Source organism: Zosterops lateralis (assembly GCF_965231275.1).
Source record: "Zosterops lateralis genome assembly, chromosome: 2".
Taxonomy (NCBI): domain Eukaryota; kingdom Metazoa; phylum Chordata; class Aves; order Passeriformes; family Zosteropidae; genus Zosterops; species Zosterops lateralis.
This window is the reverse complement of record NC_139763.1, coordinates 22,732,075-22,757,826: the sequence shown is the minus strand read 5'-3', so window position 1 is coordinate 22,757,826 and position 25,752 is coordinate 22,732,075. Positions and strand designations below refer to the sequence as shown.

At 36.4% G+C, this 25,752-nt stretch overlaps 1 protein-coding gene across 2 annotated transcripts in view; it reads right to left on the bottom strand.

Moving 5' to 3' along the window:
• Positions 1-25,752, bottom strand: part of NLGN4X (neuroligin 4 X-linked) — a 156,187-nt gene that overhangs the window by 123,184 nt on the left and 7,251 nt on the right. For both annotated transcript variants that reach the window (XM_083884948.1, XM_083884949.1), the window contains exon 2: positions 3,244-3,327. The gene's annotated coding sequence lies outside the window, so the exon portion shown is untranslated. The remainder of the gene's footprint in view (positions 1-3,243; positions 3,328-25,752) is intronic.

Genomic DNA, 25,752 nt, shown 5'->3' with positions numbered 1-25,752 from the left:
CCTACTAAAATATTGAACATCAGCCTCAATTAATTCATGATATGACCAGACCATCAGTCTGGGTTCAACTGGTAACTTCATTAGTCGCACTCGCTTATCACTTATGTTTCAGTATGGAAAACACACCTCCTATCTTTATAAAAGGGAAGAATTTTAAACTGAGTTCTTTCCTTCCTTCCTTCCTTCCTTCCTTCCTTGTGTTTTAAAATCAAGGGAATTGGTAGAAAGAATGCACACTATAATGTCAGCAGAGCTTATGTATCATACGCAGGTCTTAGGAGCCTACGTAACTGATGGACTTCCATGCTAAAATTGTGCAGATATTTTACCAAGACAGAAAAAATGTGGGGAGCATTTTTCTTCCACCTAAGAGTATAAAATCAGTGAGAGCCTAAAAAGAAAACTGGAGGAGTTGAAGATGCTGCTTAACCAGAGGTTGGACTGCTCAGCTAAGAGTACTTTCACATACAGCCATAAACCCTGACAAGAGGAAGGAAAAGATTCTTATCTGAATCCCAAGAGCTGAAAAGTAAGCTGAGGAGAGCTGACAGCTCTAAGAATGAGAATTGTATTGTGCCCTTATTTTCCTTAGAGAATAAAGAGTTGATCCGTTTCCTAAAACTCCCAAGACTAAAACTGGAACAATTTATTCCTGACTTCTAATATAAAGGCTTTATTTTTCCTTCACATTTGTTACCATAAATGATACAAGACAGAAGGTTTGATCAGAGTCTGAGAACATGATCAAGAATCTGACAGTATGTGGCTACATCAAAGGAACGACACAGCACTTCACAGACTACCACAGGGCTCCATCTGCACGTTCAGCTGTCAGGTTGGGATTCTAGAACAAAATCCCACCATTTAAACTCGCTTACACTTCTGATGCAAGATCAAAATCTGAGGACAAGGCATGGGCCATTTGTTGGCTTCAATTTTAAATACTATACTGTACATTGCCAGGAAACACATATCACATACTCTAAACATAAATTGATGTTTTCTGTTCTTGAGAAAGATCATAGGTTTATCATGTAAAAGAATTTTATCTGGAATTATGGATTAGAAAGGTAGCAAGTAAACAGTTAAAGTGTTCAAGATGTATTTCTCTTAAATATAAGAGTACAACAAAGCAAAAGGCGTACAATCTGTCTAAGCTACCATCCCTAGTTATCCTTTTGAATTTTTTTGTTTTTCTGTCCAGCTAAATGGATCCCTATTGTCTGCTGAAAATACAACTTCAAGGTTAGTTTGGCTTGGATTATGGATTATCCTGAAGGCCTTCACATCCATTTCTATTTGTCTCCTGAAAAAATTCTAAATACAAACCTTTTCTAGACAAAATAAGAAATTAAAAAATATTTCCGTATCTCAGCTGTGTATTTTGGAGTACTTCAGTTGAACACAAATATTTGTGGCTACTTCAGAAAATTAGCAAGCACAGAAGAAGAAATAAATTTTATGCTGATTTATAACTTCATTTTCTAACCTCTCTTTCTTTGTTTTTTTTTTTATTAACAGATAGTCCAATTATCACCTCACATGAACACGGAAATTTTCAAAAGGCACAGCTGGCTTCTGATGTTCACTAACTTGCAGCGTGAGTTAAAAGCCAGACATCAATAGGCTCCATCTCACTTTTCTGTTTTACTGTTGATTGCTTCCTTTTCTTCTCCTCTCTGACTTTCCTGCTGTGCATTATGAAGAACAAACAAAATGCTGAGAAAACAGAGAAAACAAAAATCCCTCCATCCCTCAGTTTCCCCTTAAAAATCCTCTCCCCATCTTCTGTGGTCTATGTCAGCATACTGTGACTGATCTAGAGATGAGCATTTCCCTTCTTGGAACATTAGCTGTGGCTTATTCTAGTGCCAGACACAGTAAATGTACCACAGATTTTTAATTCAAAAAAAAATTAAGTTATTACTTCAGCTTTATATGAGCCTTGTTTTCTTTATAGCAGTTGCTCGCCTCATTCCTGAAAAAAATATTATGAATTCTCTGAAGCAGAGTAAATAGTTGAATTCTATGCCTCATGCATATTGCACTACTCACTACATAACTCCTAAGAGTTCAGCTATTATCACAATCAGTGTGGATGCAAAACTATTAAACAGGCCCCTGTCCATAAAGTATTTTTATTCAATTACATGTTAATTGTTACAAATTGGAATAAACATGGTTCAGTGATGCAAAAATCATAGGAATTTTCAAAGCTGTTATTTTCTTTGTCTGAATTTTATGCTTCAAATAATGGTACCCTTGATTCTCATAACTAACCTGTCACATTTTGAATTACTGCTTATTCACAGCTTTATTATCACATCAGATATGTTATTATTCCTTCTCCTTGAATTTAGGTCCCAGTGTCAAGGCAAAATGGAAACGTCATTGTACTACAGCTGGTGCGATGATTACAGAAAAAGTCACATCTGCTTCAAAGTTCATGGATAATATAAAGAGAAAAGGAAGAATGTGCACCAGAGAAACTTTTCTGGTCAATTGTACATCTCATTCCCTTCTCATTAATCAATGTGTCAGGCACAGTATGAAAGAATAGCAAATAGATTAAGATGTTTTATAAATAGAATATATTCTATGCATAGATTTCTAAATTAAACACTTGTCACATATTTCATATTGATATAATAAGAATATTTATATGTCTATGTGCATATATATACATATAACTATATGTGTTATCTGTGTATATGCTATACATTAAAATATGCTCTTTCATATTTTGCTAACGAATGAGAGAAAAAACATAGATCTTTATGTAAAAATATGAAACAGCAACCAAACCAAGCCTCTATTTTAGTACAACCCTGTAAGAACTCTGTAACACAACCTTGTCTTGCAAACCAAAGACAGTCAGCTCTATCTGGTACAATGTGGCCTGGAACCCTCAAACCTTACTGAGTGGCAGTGTCAAAATAGCCAGGTTTAATCTCATGTCTTTTAACTACAAACTGATTGGTATCATTCAATACTTACAGACCTGAAAAATAATAACAATTCATGCTTATCGTGAGTAAGCACATAAACAGTGTTAATGCTTAGAATGCACTGTACACCATGTCTTATTGGATGAACACATGGTAAAGAAACATTTTAACTGGATGTATATATTGCAAAGATATTTCAAACACATTTAAGAACACTAGCAACAGTGACTGCTTTCTTTCATTTACATATTTTTCTGAAAAAAAGAATTGTTATGAACATACTTTTAGTACTTACCACTGGGTTGTATTTTTGAAAAGGCTTCAGCATTCCCCCATAGGAGGCAGCATGATGTCATTTTAGTTACAGCAGAAATTTTTCCTGTTAGGAAAAAACACAGAGTGCTCTTCAGTAAATGAAGAAAAGAAGTGCACGCTTATGAGTCACAAATGGTAAGAGGTTACTTAGTAAATCACCTCTTTTTCAAGATTACAGAAAGAGAAATCACAACACTAATAACCACACAATAAATACATTAAGCAGACTAAATTGATTTCTGTCATAAAAATTACTAGCAATATGTTTTTCTTTGCAGATTGAACACTGCTACAAAGACAGAATTATCTTAAAACCTGTGTATCACAAAAGCATACATTTTAGAGAACCTGCTAAGGAAAGTGAATATTTGAAATCCAAGAAAAGAAGAAGTCATGACAAAACACTTTGGTTTAAAATATTTCTGTAAATATATATTAAGCATACCAAATATAAAATTTGAATAGTCAAATATATTAAAGTATATTCAGTTTAATTGAAATAAAATAATAATAATTCTTTAAAGCCATTTCACTATTGTTTATTCTTTCCTATGTGTAATTCAAAACTATAGTTTATATTTCAAATGACATTTCAGTGAATAAACTATTTCTGAATAATCTATCCATTTTAGATAGACTATTTAGACAGATTAAATACCAGTATTTACTAATAATACTTACTGTTCAGTCTAAAGTATCTTGAGACACTGTGATTTAAAACTCACACTCTAATAATGTTACAAAAGGTATTTCAGAAAATTTTAATACTTTTCAAGACATTAATACCTTAAATACTTCTGTTCCCTTGAAAGCCAGGAGATTTTAATTGGATTTTTTTATTCCCTGCACACATTTTGCAGGGGAAACATGCACCCTTATTTTTCTCTCTATGGCTCTTAAAGACATTTATTATCATTTATTCTTATTTTCATTAAGTTGATCAGCACACAGACTGTAGATTCTGCAATTTGAATCACAGGGAATACCTCCTCATGAATGGTTTGACTCTACAGCCAAACCACTCCCTGTAAGTGCAATTCATTGTAACAGCTGCAAACACAGGCTTCAATTCTGTGTAAACTCAGTGATTATATGTTGGAAATAAGTACCAGTGGATGGTTATGTGAATACAGATCTGAAAAGGAGAAATTCTGAAATATGAAGAAAAGCAGAATTCCGTATGAATAAGGAATGTGTGAAACACCCCAGCTAAACTGTCAAAGTGTCCATCTGGACACTTGCTGCAGGGGAAGACTGGCAACACTGTGGGTTTTCATACACTCCCATTGAGGAATCAGATGTTGAAGTTTATGACAATCTTAATTCCAAGCTATAGTAATGTCTTAAATCTATCCATAGAATAGTGGCACTTTTACTGGAGATTTCATTGCTCACGTAGACTGACAGCCATTTCAATTCTCCAACAGTGGTATGTGATTAAACCTAGGATATTAGTAATAAGGAAGGACTTAAGGAATGCCTGTCAATGGCAGTGAAAATCCACTAATGCTAACACAGCTTCCCTTTTCAGTTATTTTAAACCTCCATTTTTTTATTTCAGTGTTCCTTTATAGCTTAATTACTGCTCCAGGAAGAGAAGAGAAAAGAGATGAGAGGAGAACTCATCTTTACTGGTAAACACGGGGATTGCATTTATTGTCTCTCCATGATAGTCCCCAGCTTTAAAGCATAAAAATGAATTAAGAAAGTACTATTTATGAACCAGTTTTTTACAAGTTTAGCTCTGTAACTATGTGTTTATTCTCTTCACCTTCATATTGTCTTACAAGGTCTTCTAGTTGTCCTTGGCAGACTGAATTTGATTGCAGATGACTGAGTTATAATTTAAACTTTATATATTTTACTGAACCACAATGTGTATTCACAGATCATGTTTAGAATTTATCTCTGCAATAGTCAATTGCTATTAAAAAGGCAACAGCTAATACTGCACTTCCTTTCTATCAGGAAGCATAGGCACACATTAAAATACTAGAACTTAATTTCTGAGACAAACTATAGGCATTGTCTACACACTTTTTTTTCTTTTTTAAAGAGCTATTTTGTCTTCATATCTGTGACAACTGATTTCTTCATAATTACAAAATTTTAATAAAACTAATATGGCAGTACCTCTGAGAATATTTTTGTGAAATCTATAACAGGTTTCCTTACTGTTTCACAGATGCATTTGCAACTTAAATCTGATGGTGCTATAATGGCTCTGGTTTTAATATTACCCAATTAAAGCTTACTTACTTGAGCAATTTCTCAGAATTACCACAACTGTCTCTAATTTTATAGGTGATACAACAAGAACCCAGTAATACTGACATTCTGTCATTATGTACAGTTACCTTAGTCTACCTGAGAAATAAAATCTCTGCCTCATAAAAAAATATGTTTTGTTTTGAACTTAATGACCCACTCTCTCTAGCTATTCTCAAAAACCCTTACAGGTCCAGGAAATACCTAAATATAAGCTAGAAACATTTTTTTATTCTTTGATGCTCAAATTTATTCAATAGAATTACTGGACTGTTATAATTAACTTCTGTTTGAGCAGATAGGTTCATGATGTCTCTTATAAAATGTACCTTTTTGAATTCAATCTTAGCATCTTAAATACATCTTTAAACATGTAACTTTTACAGTGTTTATACCCTTTTCCCTTTCAACTCAGTTTCATACCAAGTTCTTTCTTTTGAAAATTTTCACAATAACCTCTCACCATTGTTAAACTGAAAAATTTAATCTGTAGTGACGTATTTCACAAGAATTAAAGTTTTGAATCTTTTTAACTATAAAAAGAAAATCAATGATTAAACAATGGGTGACAGAATATGATTAATTGGAAAGGATCCATCAGGATCATCAAGTCCAACTCCTGGTCCCGTGCAGAACACCCCAAGAATCCCACCATGTGCCTGAGAGCTTGGGCGAATGCATGCAGGCAGTTCTGTGATATTCCCTCAGTATCAATAGACCAGAAGTCAGAACACCAAGTAAGCAGATGTTGCTATTTCAACTCTTTATTGCCCAGACAGTTTGGGAGGAAGGCACTGTTCAGAAGAGGAAAGCTAGCTAGAGGTAGATCTCACAACAGAAAACAGACACAGACCTGCTAAAGGAGTATCAGAGATATGCAAATGATTTTTTTTTAACCTTAATTAAAGTATATGAAAGCAAAATAACTAAATGTGACCATAGGCTTCTTTTGTACTTTAGTGGGGGGAAAAAAGGCATCCTGAATTGTAGAAGGCTTATTAAACTTCATGAGTCAAAGAGTGTGGGCTTCAAGTTAGAAAACGAACAACCCACTCTTCACGTATACCAGCTGAGGTAATGTTGACTTTGAGATATCTAAGAAATGAGTAGTGGTATCTTAATTTCTTAACTTGAAACAAATATAATGAAGTATCAGAAAATGCAAAGGCCGTGAAACATAACTTTTCCATTGCTAAATAGGCAGTAACTCTCTGCCTAAAGAGAGGAAATTAATCTAGGAAAAAAACTGTGTTTCTTCTTTCTTCCTCTGACACACATTCCTCATGATTCTCTGCTATCTATTTCTGTTTAATAATTGAACCTCTGAATCTTTCTGTACATGAAGACTTGATTTCTGTTTATCTCATAAGGATACCCTTGTGGTAGCAATGGTCAGAGAAAGCAGGGAAAAAGATTGACACTTCTATGAAGCCAGAGGTGAGGGACTGTATCCTCAGCCACAAATATCTCAAATATCCCACAAAACAGGTAGTTGGCTTCAGAGAGAAACTACAAGAAAAAGAAAGATTAGGATTGTATAAATCTTGGCAAGGTCTAAGGGGAGGAAAAAGTCTAGCAGAGACCAAAGATGAACAGAGGAAGTAGGCAGCACAGCCTAACACAAACAATAAACAGAGACTGCTCTTCAGAGAAAATGGGCTGCTACCAAAGATACAACAGCAGCAGCAAAGGAGCAGTAATACAGAAATGGAAAGGCTGAGGCCATCTCCACAGGATGCAGATGGAGAGGAGAAATGAAGCTGTGTCTAAGGCATGATGGCAGCTAGGAACAACTGATGTGAATTTGCAGTGAGGCTTATTTTTTCCATAAAGTACTAACATTTCTTGAGAAATCATCTTGCCTCCAAAATTATTTGGATATGAATTTTTGTTAATACAATTGGCAAAACACTGATTAATTTCTCATGTGGGCTACATCAGAAAAATCCTGAACCACCTATTAAAAATATATATATATATATATCATGTGTGATATAGCAGACAAAAATGATTAAAAGTTCCTCCTCATCAGGAGAATAAACAAAGATAAATATTTGAATAGAATACAATACATATTTCATTACAAAACAAAGGATGAAAGGATGACAATATTGGTGTAATAAGGTTTCCAAACAAACTTAATAATTAATACTACAGGTCAAAACCTGAAAATTTGCAAGAAAAATTAAACCATATTGAGGAGAAAAAAAATCCCAAGGCAAATCTAAAAACAACTAAAAAAACCCTCCAAAACCAAAACAAACCCAAAATACAACAAGCAGGCTGGAAACAAAGAGGTTAGACTCAAAACAAAACAAATCTTCTGAAAAATTTGCAAACTGCTATGAGAAGTCAAGAAGCATTAAACTCATGAAGCCTAGGCCCAAAACAGCAACACTGACCAGAGAAATGCTGAAGATGCAAAACAGAGTAATTTGCCGTGTTAAGAAATTCTGAATGGCAAATGGAACAATAAATCCCCTTAGGGAAACTCCAGGCCAGAAAGTAACAATGCCATAAAAAGCATGTAGAGCAAGACACAGAAAAACCAGAGGACATAAGAAACGTTAATCTAAGGTCAAAGAGAAGTGGAGAGTGCCAGCCCTATGTAAAAAGAAAAGGTTGAATCTCAAGCTACGGATAAGAGAAAGGTCAACCCCGAGATTAAGGAGGAGGTGGAAAAGGAGGATGAGATACAGCTAAAGAAAGACAGCAGAAAGCAGTGGGGAAAAGATCAATCTGAACTTAAGAAAAAAAAAAATACTAAGGACAAAACTGAAGTCAAAGAAACAAAATCCAAAGAGAGCTTGAAGACCATGCTGAGACATATTGAAATTAAAGATCAGATGGAACAGCAAGAGTTCCACATAATAGCCCTCAAACTTGTCCAGGTACAGCATTCAGAGATTGCAGATAGGCAATAAGATGAATAGGAGACAGAATAATCCACCCAGCGGCATGGAGTTCAGATCATCTTTTGGTCCTCACTTCAAGCATCTAGTTAAGTCTCCTTGGGCCTTTTAATATTATTTCTGTTTCTGAAACTAACAGCAAGAAATGTACGAAAAGGCACTTAAACAGCTATTACAGCAAGGCTCTTGCTATGCTCGAGGTAATGTTAATTATCTCTGTCACTTCAAAGTTATTACTGGTAAAGCAATTACCTTCGATGAAATTATATATGCCTCTCTATGTATGAGCAAACTCTGATGAATATACCTTTCTACCTTATGATTTTTTTTAAGACCCTAGTGATTCAGGAAAAAATTCTCATAAAGTTCTCACAGCCAGAAAGACTGGAATAGCTAAAATACATTCAAAAGAACTCATGCATGAAAACTCTCTCATAAGTGGAAAAGTTTTTAGCTTTCCATAGATGATGTGTCAGATACTATCATTTCTGGTTAAGCCACTCAGCTGGTTTTCACACTCCCCATAAAAATGCAGTGTAAGGTAACAGAAATTGCAATCCCAGGTATCAAGGTGAAATCAGTGCATCAAACTCTGCCTTCACTTAAGTAATTGCCTATCTAGCTGCATAAATTTCCATTCCTATACTATTGAAACACCTTTCTGATGGACAAAACATGCGCAGGGAGGCTGTTACAGTTCAGTGTTGATGTAACTGGAAGTTGCCAAGGACACAAAGCACAAGAGCCCGACTGACAGAAAACAGAGGTTCTGAGACTTTCTTCTCTTGAAAACCGAGCTCTTACTCATTTTCACCTCCATGGTGTTTACCAGTTCTCCTGGGTGAACCTAAAATGTCAGTAAGTCATTTCACCGAATGTGACCTGTCTATACTGCCTCTCCAGGATGAACATTTTCAGAAAGCCTTTCAATGTAGCACATTCCTGAGGACACCACCAGTCCTGACATACCCGGGGCCCAGGACCCCCGTCAGCCCCAGCCCAGCCGTGCAGCAGCAAGGCAGGTCCCCGGCTCCCCACAGCCCTGCCCGGCCATGGCCCCGCTGAGCCGGCACAGCTCCCCACAGCCCTGCCATGGCCCCGCTGAGCCGGGCACAGCTCCCCACAGCCCTGCCCGGCCATGGCCCCGCTGAGCCGGGCAGAGAGTCAGTCAGCCGATGGCTCTGCCTGGCCTCGACCCGCCAGAGAGGTTCCCGATGTCCTGCTCCTGGCTGGGGGGAACAGGCCCTGGCTGACAGGCTCTTTCCTGCTGCCCTCCATACGGAGCCTCTGACATTTCTGCACCCTATGATGATGCCATGGCACAATGCTACCAAGGTGAACGAAATGTTCACGTGACAGAAAAACCCAACTGTGACCGGACCCACAATGACAGACAAATGAGGAACAAATCCTTCTTTCAGCAGTCATCATTCCATCTGTAATATAATTACCAAAATCCGCATCTGCTAAGGCCACAATATATCTTTCCCCAGTCACCATCATGACAACTATGTGGATTGAAGTAAACATACGAAGATAAATCCACACCAAACACTGCAGCAGAATAAAGTCACACAATCTAAGAAAGAAAACTAGTTACCACTGATTTTTTATAACATTTCTCTATTTCCTTTTCTCCACCCAGACTACCATCTTTGAAATCCATCTAACCAGTAAATTCCTTAACTCCGAGCACTCAAAATTACAGACTCCACAGAGACCTGAGTCTTACTCTTGTCTCTACTCCTTTTTAGAGAAGCTTTCATTTATTATAACCTATCTTCACTCTTTTTTTACACGACTGAGCCACCTTCTCAGCACTTATGCCTGCCACAGAGGTACTGCCTCTCACATTGTCTAATTGGTTGCTAAATCTGTTAGAGATAGAAAGGGGATCTATTTATATTTCCTGAAGAGGTAATGCTTAGAACATTAGTTGCTAGCAATCTATCAGTGTAAACTTCATTAATTTGGTTTCAGCCCCTTAGGAAATTGTCTTCTGCATCCAGAAGTTCAACATTTTATCTAAATATATACATATTTTATTAAAATCAGTGATGGTAACTCTCTTTACAAACCTTGCTAAACTTTGAGATTACCTAACTGACAAGACAAGAACATGTCTTAAAATTTAGTACTCACAGATTAAATAAATTAAGAATGGCTGTCTTCCGAGTAGAAAGCATATATAAAGAAAGGACAATGAAGTTATTAGTTCAATCATTCTGCATTTTGCATTAAATCATCAGGTAAAAATAAATGTCCAAACCACAATGACTGTATAGAAGTGTCATCACTGGACTACAGTCTCAGATCATTTAGACATTTACCCTTTTGTTTACCTTAATATTATATCTCCTTCCCTGCCACTGTCTCTTCTCCTTCCAGAAGGTACTTAATAATTTGTTTATTCTAAGCAGTAATTACCTTTGTAGAGATTATCATCAGAAGCTAGGGGCAGACACAACCACATTCTACACTGACTTATAGACTAAACCCCTCACAATTTAAGCTGCAAGAAATGTGTTTCTTCAGCCTCCTTACTAGTCTCAAAATGATTGGGAAAAAGAATGAACGGTATTTTCACAAGAAGCAACTTGTGATGAAGCTGGAGAGTAGAGACAAACAAACCCAAACCCAAAGTATTCTGATAAGATGATTTTTAAAAACAGTGTAATTAGAAGCATTCAAATATCAATTAAACATATTTCTCTATATATCTCATCTTTTCTCAATTCAAAATTTCAGGTGTTGAATGGTGCTCAGTAGCAGGAATAGAAGCAATGAGCACAAACAAACACAGAAATTTTCTTCTAAATATCAGGAAAAGCTTTTCAGTTGTGAGGATGATTGAACAATAGCACAGGTTACTTTGAGAGGTTGTAGGATTCCCCTCCTTGGAGACAGTCAAAAATTGTCTGGACACAGTCCTGGGCAATCACCTGTAGGTGTGTCTGCTTGAGCATAGGATTTAAGAAAATGATCTCCACAGGTCCCTTCAAACCTCATCAGTTATTCTGTTCTTCCGTAAATACATGAACATTTTTCAAGAAAGACAGAATATGTCATCAGCATGACTGACTCAAGCTAGACTCCAGTTACAAAGGTTATAGCAGATGTTCAGTGTTTGGTTATGTCTAATTCATTCCAGTGAATCACTTCATCAATTACTCAGATCATGATTGCTCCTTACGGAGCAGTGTCATTTAATATTAGCAACTAAAGAACATCTTGAACTATAATCTCTGACATCTCAAGTAAATATCTTTTGTGAAAACTGAGCAAAAGCCTGATTCAAGTCAAGTGCAACAAGGATTGCTACAGTCCTATATCCCCAAGTGTTGTTCTGTCCTCAAGAGACAAGGGAAGAAATTTTAAGTCTTTTGTGGTAGTGTGTTTTTCTTTATGCATATTTTGTAAACCCTTTTGAATAGTTTGTTCTTGTTTTACCCGATATGTTGGTTTTACCCCAAGTTTTTTTCCCTCCTTGCCCAGCTGCCACTAAATCCCTAGACACACCTGTTAACCTCATTCACATAATGTCAATCTTCCCTAAATCCCTGCCCTTAGTTCCAGAGAGTTTCCTGTCAATCCTTGATGTCCTTACCCTCTGCTTAAACTTCACCCTGGAATTCCCCAAGTCTTCAACGTGCTGTTGGCCCATGTGACCCTTTCCACTTCCCTTGCCTTCCTATAAGTTGTCATACCGTGAGTCGCTCCTAAATCCCCTCCCCATTATATCTCTGACTGGTTGGAGATCTGTAGCCTCCCACCCCATTCCTCCCCCATTTAAAAGACTGTGCAACCCCCAGATTTTCAGTTTCTTCGTCACTGCATCCCTTGGGGAATAAATCCTTTGAGAAGCACACAAGAGACCCTCACCCTGTTCTTTACTCCGATCCACAGCACATCACAACCAACTGTCGTTTAAGAGCAGCTGCGCTGCTGCCAGATCTTGCAGCTCTGCTCTATCACTACCCCAGCCCCATTTGGCATGCCAGGGAGCGTGACCCAGCTGGGGTTTCTTTGGCATTGCGTCAGTCTTTCCTCATTGGCTTAATCACCTGCCTACCAATGGAAAGTCACAGAGTCAGAACAGCAGAAGAGAAACAACTTCATCTTCTTCTAGCACCACAAAAAACTTAAGAATATGAAATGGGATGTAGGCACCCTTACATCTCTTTTAGCCTCCCTGACAAGAAGAGAAAAAGCACTTAAGTCTCTATTCAGCAAGCACAACCTTGTGAGCAAACATAAACATATCTGAGACCCACAAGAATTTCACTTGATGTTTATGAGAGACTCGCTGAGCTTGCAGCTTAATTGCTCTATCGCCTTCATTCCCACAGTTGTCTATGTCACAAGGTCTCCTAATAAAAACACGGTTCTCTTCCTTTTTGTGTATGTGGGGTTCCCTTTCAACAGATAAAATAACTCTAGGTAAGAGTAAACAGAAAATCATGAAACTAACTAACGAGCTGTTCCAGATCATGGCTCAACCTGGGTCTTTAGGCAGGTCTGCCCCAGTTGTTTCAAATCCTGCCCCAGGTTCACAGTCTAAAAACTGCCAGAATTTACTTTGGTAACAAAGAGCAACAAGAGAAAATTGCAGAGAACTTACATCTAAGGTTCCAATTCCTCTTTCCTCAAATTCAATGAGGAGAAAAGCCTTTCACTGGAAACCTTTATTTGTCCAATTAAATTCCATTCTGGCTTATCCAGGCTCCACTTAAAACTATCAGTTTTTCCTTCTCAGGGAAGTATTGACAGTTTACCAAAATTAAAGTATATAAAAAACCCAAATATTTTAAAATGTGTTTCCTTTTTAGGGGAAACAGTGGCAGCCACTACCAGCATTACTATTATCTTGGGAGTGCATGAGAAGGCTACAAGAGAAGGGATCCTGTCTTGAGAGGAACACCATGATCAACCCAATTCCTGATCTCTAGAAGCAAAAGAGGCAGTGACATGGATTAAAATGGCTTTTTCTGGACAGAAAACTAAACTAGGTTCTCTCTACAACTGGGGCGTGGTACCTGCAGTACAACCTCCCTCTTCACTACCAGATTACTGTCAGCTGAATGGTGTGAAATCCTGTAGCTCAAGCAGCTCAATAGGCCATATTGAGTCTTGAAATTTTGACTTAAGGTGTTTTACAGAAGGTGTGGTAAATGTCTTTGGCATTGTAAGAGTTTTGAGGTTTTTTTCTTTTCCTGTAACTTCAAACAGTCTGTGAAAACTACAGAAAATATCAACAGAAAACTAAAGTCAAAACATATATAAAAGATGAGAATGTGGCCTTAAATCCTTTTGATTAAGTTTAAGGCATTCAAAAGACATTTGTGAAACAAATGCAGTTTGTTTAGTGCTTCTACTAAGGATTGAGTCAAATGCAAGAAGTTAAATTCATTAATTACAATTTAATCATTCATTATAGTTTTATTGTGCTGAATGAATCACGTACCAAATGTTAGATAAAGGTTAAGAATTATGAGAGGTCACTGGAATACCTACAAGAGAACCATTAAAGCACAACAATGGATTATCTCAATCCTCAGTTAATCAACCACTCCATGTACTAACTGAATCTATTGTATTTAGAATCATCTAAAATTAGCAGTGGACAGTGTTGAATAATTACTTGAACAAGGAAAATAACAAACACAGTAATAATAATAACCCTCACATTTCCCCAGTGCAGGAAATCAATATGTTGGCAAACGTATTTAAACTCCATTACATGAAATGAGTAAGTTGCCTAAAATGTTTCCAGTGTCTTGGAATATTTGCTGAAGATTCTAAAGCTTCCCGAAAGTCAAATAAATCCTCTCTTGTCTCCCATCAGAAGAAGAAATGAAAAGATTTCTCTCACTGTAGGCCTATATATAGAGTCATTGTTCTGTGTTTAGAACATTCTGTTTTCAGCTAGATCTAACTTGCTCTAGGCTGTCAGTCATCTACAGAGCTCCTGCCTGCAATAGCAATAGGTTATATCATATGCTGTTGATTACAGGTCATAACAACCCCAAATTTATGATTGTCATGAGTACAATATCTCTACTCTTTCCATTTATCTGGTTGAGAAGTCAATTGCTTTTCTCTACCCTGCTGTTACTTGGAAGAATCAGATATTCATGAGTGAATGAGCTATGAATATGTTGGCCTTTTACTATTTCAGTGTTAAAAATTGAGGAAAGGCTACAGTTGCTTTGAGCACAAACTAAGAGATTGATCTAGAGCCCTTCGAAATCAATAAAAGTTCTCATGAGATCAGTAAACTGCAGAAGTCAGTCCATGTATCCAAGTCTCATACTTGCTGTCTCATACTTGACTGCAGTCTATTGGACACATAATTTTTGGAGGAAATTCTGACAATAGCTGGTAGCTGCTACTGGAATATCATAAATCACACATAAGAGCATGGTCGTGACAGCAATAACTATCACAAGGTCTCAAACAGAGCATTAAAGAGAAGCATATTTTAGAAGTCTCTTCCACAAATGCAAAACTGCTGTCACTTTGCAAACCACAAGATAAATTTTACCTCAAAAAGCTCTAGGAAGTGATGATGTGGCATAGTGAAACAAAGCTAACTCAGACCAAACTGGTATGTCACATACTGCATTGTAGTGCTATGCAAAGACCATGGTTCAGGTCCCAGAGGACTTTCTGCAAGAGCAAAGCACCAGCCTCTGGAGGGCTGAAGAGCACTGTCATGTGAGGATGTGTACTGATCCAGTAACTTGGAGTTGTTGCACAGTGCTTTAAAATATTTGTAGAAATACTCCTCTGAGTACACACAGACTCTGGAAACACATGTGTGCAGAAGTGATAACTTGGAAGGATATGACAAAGCGTACGCTCACACCAAGCACCTAAGAGCCTGATCTTCAAGAGTTTGAAAAACTAATAGCTCAAAAGACCCCTATGGTGACTAACCCCTGCAGCAATAAAATCCTTGTTCTTCTCAGGTACTGCAAGCTCTAAATGTTGTGTATGTTATTTTTTAACAAGTAATTCCCTACTCTATAAAAAATTTTCCAGCCACAGCTAAATATGCTAACAAAGGCATTCTTCATGCAAGTAACAATTTGGAGTTTCTACAAATAAACTAAATCTTCCAGTAATATATAATTTTTATTACATGCACCTAAAAGCATTCCAGTTTGCAGTTCTTTCCCATTCATTTTTTTTTCCTATTCACATGTCTAAAATAAAACTGAGACTCACAGGTGGCTAAGTGATAAATACCTTTATTGTAGTCATCATCTAGTTTTTAGTTATTAATTCAATTATTAGATTTCCTCAGTAAACAGCAGGATATCAGAGTAAATATGTTGCTTTTAAATACAGCTCTTAACTCTTCTAGGAGTTTTTAAGCAGAGCTTTTAAAATTGCATTTTTTTTTAAATAATATTCTCAGGACTTGAAAAAGAACTTAAGATATCAAGAAAAAAAATCTTTGTAGAAAATACAGCTCATAAGCTTTTGAAATTAGATTCTTGCCATCCAAGCACTTCCAACTGTGAACAGAGATTATCACTATCTGATTACTGGTGCACGACAAAATGCCAGTGTTTCACTCAAGAATCCACCTGCACTGTATGCCCTCATAAAAACAAATGTCCCCTAGACAGTATTTAAGAGATAGTTGTTCACAGTAAAAGAATAATTACAGATTATAATTTTTTTCCTTTTTTAAAAAGAATTTGAGTTTGCATTGTTTCGTTTTTTTAAAATCTCTTGTTAAAAAAAAGGTCTACATTAAGGCCCTCAAGATTATCAAGTGGACACATGCAATCTTTTGTTAGACAATAAAAAGCACCAAACATTGAAATGAGTTGAAGAATACATGTACATATATACATGCACAAATTCTATTTTTATTAAAACCTGAAAAATATTTTTGAAAAGTATTTTTTACAGGAATTTCAATTTAAAAAAAACCCTAGAAATCCATATATGTCTAATTCTTTAGCCCTTTTCATGTGAGAAATATTAACAGTTGCTGCTGAATGGAGACATCTGTGCTGCAACAACCACTATATTAACTGTTCACTGGTACCCTTCAATAAAATATTGAAACATAATTATTTGTCACTAGAGTTATATCAGGTGCTCAGCTATTATTATATGTTATGAAGCTAGTCTTCTGCTTCCAAATTTTCATACTGCAATTCATAATTCCAAAAAGAGTGGAAAGTTTAAAATATTTAGTATTAGCTAAAAATAGAAGCTGCTGGTTTTATTGCTGCCTTTGGAAGTATAAATTTTATGTCTTGTGTTAAGTACATTTAGGCAGGCAACCCATATGGAGGTATTCCTTCTGAAATACATACAAATTTTTCAGTGATCATATTATGAACTTAGTCCTCTAAATGTAAGCATTCTACATTGCATTTCACCACTCCCAAAAAATTCAGCCACATCTCCGCTGTTTTCAGCTTAGCAAAACATGCAAAAGAGTAAGAGATGGTAGTCTGAGTCCTTAAACTCAGCCACAGTAGAACATATCTATTATAATAATTTCAAATAGATGCTATATTCCTTGTATTTTTTTTCACCCCTTTTATATTCAGAATAATTGAAAATCCTGTTAAACTCCTCCACAGATTTCTTCAAAAGGATGTCTTACACAGAATGTTCTTGGAGGTAATCAGCATATAAAATACTCTATTTCTTTCATACATAACAATTTGCATACATCAAAACTGAGTTGTTGATATTTTTTACGCACAACTAAAACCACTGAATGACAATGCTAGATAGAAGAATGAAATTTCTTGACACCAATAATCCAAAAAAACCTGACAAATGTGCTAGTATGCAGAAATTCAAAAAAGAATACAGTCTAATGATTCAGGACTCTGATAGGTACAGTAATAACCTAAAATTAAGGCTAGATCCTAGACTATCAATGGCATTCAAGCATATCAGACATCTAACAATCCCACAGCTTCATAAGGAAGATGTGTTTGAGAATTCAAAAGTCAAGAACTGTAAGCCATGAAAAGATGAGTCCTTTGTCTTAAAACAAGACCTGTAATTTTATATAAACAGAAGTAACGATAAAGCAATATGTTGTAAGGGACTTTTATTTTACCAATAATATGGATCTCAGACAGGCCTTAGAACAGGAAAGCCAACAGTTTATAGTCTCTGGAACAATGTAAACTGACCAAGATCCGGTTTAACGTGATCAAATTAATTTATTCATTAATCACAAGTGCTTAATCGCATTCTGAAGAAAACCTTAAAAAAAGGTCAATTGCGTCCCAAAGTTCTTAATTATTCCTGTAAATTGCATTGAGAACCTAAAATAACTAATTTGCACAAAACTGTCTTCAGTTTGAAAACAGATTTCTGGTCTGCAGGATGAACCAGCCCACAGGGGACTCAAGTAAGGACTTCCCTTAAAAACTTCACAAAAATCTTACCAATCATCTGCATATACTTTTGATAACCCTACTAGACAGTTAATCTGGTCAGCATCTGAAAGTATCTAGATCAAAAGATGAGTAACAAATAACTTTAGCTGTATTTTTTCATAGTGAAAACCAAAACCCACAGCATTTCCAAGAGATTCAGAACTATGATTTCAGTGGTATCTGAGCTAAACTAGTAGTATATACTAGCAGGAAGTTAAGAACACTGGCAGACAGATAGAATCCTCACTGATCTGATAGAGACATCTTTGAAAGAAAGATGCTCATCTTTCTAGGAAAATCACTGAAATCCAGAGGCTGTTGGTGCCTCACCAAAGTTGTCTTTCAGTGAACCAGTGGTAGAAAAAAAAGCGCGAAATTTTTGTCATGAAGCTCAGCATATGTGAGTATGAATTAATTATCTAGAATATGTGGACTAAAACGAAAATGCATTCCTGTCTAGATCTCCTAGTGCAATATATTCAGCAGACATTTGACAAAAAAATTTAAACATGGCCTTACTGAATAGATACAGTTCATAGTGGGAAACAAAGTAGCAATCCTGTAAGGCTCTTTCATCAACCACTAATTAGTTAGGCATATGGTAAAGAAGGGGCTTTGTTGGTTCTTTCTTTGGGGGTGGTGGGAGAGGAGGGAGGTGGGGGTGGTGGGAGAGGAGGGAGGTGGGGGTGGTGGGAGAGGAGGGAGGTGGTGGTGGTGGGTTTTTCCCTATTTCTTATAGCAGAACAGTCCAGAATTAACAATCCCGATTTCTCAGCTTCTTCTGTTTGTATCAGCCAAACCCTAAGAATAAGATGTCTGACATCCAGACACTGAACAACTGATCTCATTGCCCAAAGTAGTTACCTGGACTATTGAGTAACTCCTGCATGTTTTCAATGTTTTTTCAGGAAAGAAAACTGAAGCTAAGCTTAAAAATGTGATGAAAAAGATTTCCAGTGTTGCCAATAGTTTGAAAGACTGAATGGGTTGGTAACCAGATCAAGAAATTCTGGGGATATTGCTGTTTGCCACCACAAAAGCCAAAATCATCAAGGATAACATTGTACTCCCTGTTGTGTTACCTCAGCTTCTAATGAATTTAGCCATCTGATTATGCAGTATCATTCCTCACAGTACAACCTTCTGAATGTGGCATTTCTGGGAACAGCACCAAAATATGACAGCAATCACTGTATGTGTTGTAAATGCCTGTGGCTAGATTTTGTATTTTGGAATACCTTGAGGCATTGGGTAATGTGGATATCAGGCAATTCTTGTGATGATTTACAAAGTCATAGCACATCTAAATGTACCATGGCAATTACTGTTTGATAAATGATGTAGTCTTAGGAAGAGAGGACATCCTTCCTTCCAAAGGATCCATTATGAAATAATAGAAGTTATAAAGGGATACAAAGTCACCTAGTACTTACAAACAGCATACAAAAAAAGTACTGGTTTCATTTTGATGAATATAGTAAAACATAAAGTAAATTATGGGGTTTTGTTTTCAAAGATCATTGTATAGTTTAAAAATAAAGGTACTTACTGATACACTATGCCTTTACACAGAGCAAGCTAAAGACAAAAAAAAAAAAAAAAACCCTTTGGAATTTTCTATACTCTTTCTTTTTGAGAAAAAGAAAGTATTCAGGCCAAAGCTCTAAGTTATGTCTACATGATCCAAATTTTTATATCTCTGACATTAAGTTTAAGTGATCCAATATAATTTTTTCATTCATGAATGCTGTTAAATCATGTTTTGCCTTGAGTAAATTAGTGTCTCAACCTCAGTAATGTCAAGGGTCTGCAATTCACGGCCCTGTAAGCTATCATCTAAGCCACTGAAGCACTGTTTCCAGAACCCTCCTTAACATCATTTTTCTTTTTCCCTCGATGTTCTCACACTTTAGATCTTGTGTTATTTTCACAGTCTTGCAACTGCAAATCCCAATAGTGTTGTATGGTAGGTACTCGTGGAAAAACCATCACTACAGTGAGAATGGTTCCTGTTTCATCCACCTTCCTTTTTCAGCTTTCCTTACCTTCTGTTTTGTAGACTTTTACTTTACAGTACAGAGCCCCATATGTTGTGCATAGACATGCAACATTTGAACTTAAAAATTACCGTACTTCAATTGAACACCCTTTGTGTAACAGTACATATGAAAATCTGGAATGAAAATTCTTTCCTGTTTCTAGGCTGAAACCCTACATGGGGTTGTTGTGACTGAAGTGCAGGTCCCAGCACTTCATCTTACTAAACCTCACACAGTTAGCCTTGGCCCATCGATACATGATATCTAGATCTCTCTGCAGAGCCTTCCTACCCTCCAGCAGATCAAAACTCCTACACAACCTGCTGTCCTCTGCAAACTTCTGAGAATACACATGATCATCAATAAAGATATGAAATAGGCATGGCCTCAACACTGAGCCCTCAGGTACACCACTTGTGGCAGCTGACACAAGTGTAACTCCACTCACCACCACTCTCTCGACCCAGCCATCCAGCCATTTTTCAAACCAGCCAAGAGTGCACCTGTCCAAGACACGAGCCTGACAATTTCTCCAGGAGAATGCTGGGGGAGATGGTGTCAAAGGCTTTACTGAAATCCAGGCAGACAACTTTTCCCTCATCCACCAGGCAGGTAACCTGGTTATCAAAGGAGATCACATTGGTTAAGCAGGACCTACATTTCCTAAACCCATGCTGGCTGTGCCTGATCCCCTGGTTTTTCTGTACATGTCATGTCATAGTAGTCCATGAACTTAATACTTTCAAAGTCACAGTGGATAAGCAAAAGTGATTCCTGGCACAACCTCAGTTGCATCCAGATCAGAGAACCCTGAAGCATTTCTCAGTCTGATGCGGGAGCTATATTCTGGTTCTGTATTTGGGCTAGACTCAAATCTTCACCTTCTGCTCTCCTTCCCTAAAGTGGCCATTTTGTGAATTTCTGAAGTAAGATTGAGTGGTGTTGCAGGCTGGAGTATATATCAGTCTAGATATCTGAAATCCATTTTGCCTTATACGGTACATTAACCAAATAAAAACTAAACTAAGCAAGAAAAAAGAAACAAAAATAAATAATAAAATCATTCCTTTGTTTCCTTTCTCCCTCCCTCAAAAAAACTATTCTCACGATACATGAAAGACTCTGTCACAGCATGTAACAATTTAGCAAAATCTTTGCAAATATAGGCAATATATTGTTCTAGAAAGTTGAATTCTTCAGCCAAAGTTTTATTAATCTCCTCTAGAAAACTACTTCTAGTCTGAGATATCTTCTTACAGAAAATTCAGTGCTTATTTATTCATACAAAGTATGTACTATAAATAATCAATCCTGGTACATGTCAGAGCAGAAAAAGAAATTGGTGTAAAGTAATAAAAAATGTCATTAAGTTTTTTCCATCCATGTTCTACCTTCTGTACTTGCAACTTCCACCTGTCTAAACATAAAATCTTAGTACATACTAGAAATTAGTGTGGATTAAGAACTAAAATTCTGATAAAATATACTCTTCCTGTTTAACAAGAATCATCTAAAGAGGACAAATAAATTTAAAAGATAAATTTATCTCTAAAAATCACTTAAGTTCTAAGCTTATTTACTCACAGTAAAATGTGCATCATGTTCAAGATTCTCATTTTCACCAACTCCTGTCATTCTCCTCTATCTTCATCTTAACTTTTCAGAGTCACAATGTCAAAAAGGTTAATGCAGTTACATGAATTTGTGATGGACCATTTCACTCAGATTTGCAAAGGCAAACACATATAGCTGGCTGGTAAACAATTTACTCCACAGAGAACAAGTTCTTCTTAGCTGAAAAGAGACACCTCTGCCAAATCAATACATTAAATGATGAGATATTAGCTGCAAAAGGAGGGGAAAATCCTGGAACCTGACTATCCTTTTTTTTAAGCACTAAATACTTATAGACCCTCAGATATTAGGCACAGTGTCACTGAAGACAATTGTATAAACCAATGCAACAGTGTTAATGAGATCTTAGTCATGCTTCTAATCTTTTAAATATATGGTTCACAGCAAGCAAAGAAAAATTGCTCTCAAAATTGCTGTTGTATGCAATATGTCCGTTTATATAAATAGGGGAAGGTTGCTTATTAAGAACATGAAAGACTAGCACTCTGCAACCTCTGAGGAAAAATTGCTTTATTTCTTAGCAAATTTTGAGCTCAGCAAAGTGTATCAATTCTGTTTTAAAAAGTGATCAGAAAAAAGTTTTATAACTATGGAATATAACTTAGATGTGAAATAACAGTTAAGCAGCAACTCCATGGTCTTTATCAACAATTACATTATTATCTTTAAATGATGTATATGAGTAGGATGAAGGCACATTTTACTCTAATTTTCTTTCCCTCACCCCCATGTACCAGTGACAGAACCATTAAAACCCACAGTTTGTTAAGCCTGCCTTTATATAATTCCAGGTAAATTTCTTCACATTCTTCATGCACTTCTCTGCAAAACTAGTTTCTCTGAGAAACTGCAAGTTAATAGTAAAATTTGGCATGTGGGAGAAAAAACCCAAATGAAACACACAGACAAAAAAAAAAGACATGAAGGAAAAAACCCACTGCCCCTCCCCCACAAAAAAAACCCAAAAACAAAAACAAAAACAAAAAACCAAAAAAACCCACACCAAAAAAAACCCCAAAAAAAACCCCAAAAAACAAACAAACAAACAAACAAAACCCAAAAAACCTCAACAAAACAAATATCCAAAACTCCAAAAAGCAAAAAGCCAAGTATTTGAAATGAAACAAAAAAGGTGTTTTCTTTATGATTCTTGGGACAAACAGCATTAAAAAAAACAAATAACAAAACATTTCTAACTAAAAATATATTCAGTGATGATACCACTGGATATGGTTTCCTTAAAAAGCAATGGCTTTATTTCAATAAATAATTTATTAGGACAAAAAAATTAAAATATTATTCAGAAGAAAAGAGAACTCAATTTCAAAGTGTACAAGCTAGATTTCTACAGAGGGATGATGATAATAAAAATTGTACTTTTATCTTGAGTGGTATCTTCTACATTGCAACCCCCAGACCCTCATGTCCAGAAGCATCAGCTCCTGTTATAAATCCAACTTGATTTATATCCTGCTGGTTTAAGTTCTCCAGAACACAGTATGTGAACTGCTACTTCTCCTGCTACTATACTCCCTGTGCTCTTGTGTGTGTACTACCACACAAGTGTGTCATCTTTTTCTTTGGAAGTTAATCATGTTAACCTTCCTTTGAAACTGGTCATCTGTCTGCAACTCAGTGCCTGTTCACAGACTCTGACTAGGATGGACCTCTTAAGGCAGTAATAAGCAAGAGAAGGAAAACACCCCACCATGCTGGGGATGATAAGTAAGAGAGGGAGAGCCTGGGTCATTTAGGAAGCATCCTCATCTTTCACAGAGAAGGTAAGGACTGGGATATACAATCTCCTCATCCTAGACATGAATATGCTTAGTGCTTAGCTTTCAGGCCTTAAGAGCTAGAAGTGGTGTTACAAGTGCTATCACTGCTGTTAAGAAAACCATTAACTGTCTCCCAAGATGGAATGGCCATTTCTCCATCATCTTTATTGATGTCCCAAGCTCCAGACAGTATCTTCTCCAATTTACACATTTTGTTTCCTCTTGAATAAACCACCTCTAATTGGTTTCAGGAAGCAGTTAAGTATCAACCCCTCACCAAATGACCACTCTCCAGGGGCAAACAGAAAATTAAATCCACCACAGAAGGATGTTTCTGTGAAGTGTTATTATGGAGCGATCATTTACTTATATACAAAATGCAAGGCTTTTTTAGCTGTCCAATCTTATCTATTTAATAGCTAAGAGAATTCAACACACTGGCACTATTACAACTGCTCCCATTTCCTGTCCTTTCTACAGCATTGCTAGTGTAACTTCTACATTGCTAATGTAATTTTCATTGCCAGAACAAGAAATCCTTCACTAAAAGACACTCAAATTCGCTATAAGAGAACTGCTAATGCAAATCATCCAAGAGTTAATGGGGTTTCTACTTTATTGATCAACATATTGATCAGTATTACACCTTTATTATGTCATGAGTGGAAAACATTTCACAGGCTCTGGGATGCTAAGACAAAATAAAAAGTTAGAAAACAAACAAACAATGATAACAACAATAAAAAACTTGGAAGGAAGAAAGAGAAAATAAAAAGAATCTAACTACATGGTCTAATTTCAGTTTTCTCAAGCTAAAACTTTTATAGACAAGACAGGTTTGGACAAGAGGGCAATTCAAGACAAGAGGAACATCTTATTTCCAAAGCCAACAGGAAAAAGAAAATACAGATTGAAAATTTCAAGAATAAATATACATTTGCTGCTCTACAGCACAAAAGAGGGTCAGTCAGCTCTTCCAGGAAGAAACTTTTGCTTCTCCTTCCATGCCTCTCTATAACCATAACAACTTGCTGTAAGAGTAATGGCACATGCTAACTGCACCATTAATCCCCTGCATTTCAGTAACATCACACCTCTGTACCAGATCAGGGCAGATAAATCAATGCAGCATGTCTTTAACAGTAAAACAGTATAAAAAGCTTACTGGCTCTTCTAGTTCACTCTTTTTGGCTTTTTGGATATTTTTTAATGTAAGTGTCAGGTGGTCTGCATTCCATATTCCTAAGGCATTGTATTTGAAACATCTCTATGTAAAGATGAAATTAAACCAATATAAACAAGAAGCTTTTGGCCTCAAAAACACTAAGTCACAGTTAGCTACAAGATCTTGAGAAAAAGTAAGACATAATAAATGTAAAATTAAACAAAGCAATGTATTTTCTTATATAACTGTTAGACTCTTTAGATTTAAGCAGTAAGTCCACCTGCACTGTAACTTGTGTACCTGAATTAAATCAAATATTATCACAATGAGCATGAAATTAATACGCTAGCTCTCTCATCCAGCTCCACGATTAATTTCCAGTTATGCCAACTGCTATTATTTAATCTGTCAAAACCACTGGATCTACATCATCTGTCCCCAAATTCACCACCTGCACATTTGAAAACTACACACAGCGAACATTTCTAATTCAGGAAGCAGACCTACTGCCGGCTGTGTTAATACAAATTCACAGCCTCAGGCACCACAGCTCATCTGTCCAGCTGTGCATAATTTGCAGAAAGTTCTACTTTCCCTCACGCCATTGTGTACTAAGAACTTTTTTTTTGCTTTCATGTAGATGATATAAAATGCAGTAGGCAGACATAATAATAATTACATTATTGGTAGAGATATATTTGGATTGGGAAACTATAGCAAATGAATCAATGACTACATATCTGACTGAGAAGAAACACTATGATTGATGAATGCTTTCTTAAAGTGCTGCATTGGACTATCTGCACTAATGTTTTGGTGAAGGGTACATTTCATACAGAAACAACTCTCTAGCTGCTTCCTCTAGTTGTTGCTGTAATCTTTGCCTATGACATCCCATGAAATCCAGATACATTCCTAGTAATTAATAAATGTCAGAGAGTTTTGGTAATGGCAGATGTACCAAAAATTTACATGAGCTTCACCTCTTCTTGCATAATTCTTCTTGAATCCAGGAGAGGATTTTTGCCCCTTTTTTGTCACAAATCACCTATAAAATAATACTGAAATATATGATCCAAAAACATTGCAACTGAACATCTGGGAGAGTTATTTAAAATGCAAGTGTTAAAATGCCAGTTTGGAGAGCTGGCAAAAACCTGAGCACCACCCCTAATGAAATAACTGAATCAAAAGGTGAACAGACTGGATGCAAATACTCCATCTAACACAAACCCGGGTTCTTTGATGAGAAAATCCAAGAAAT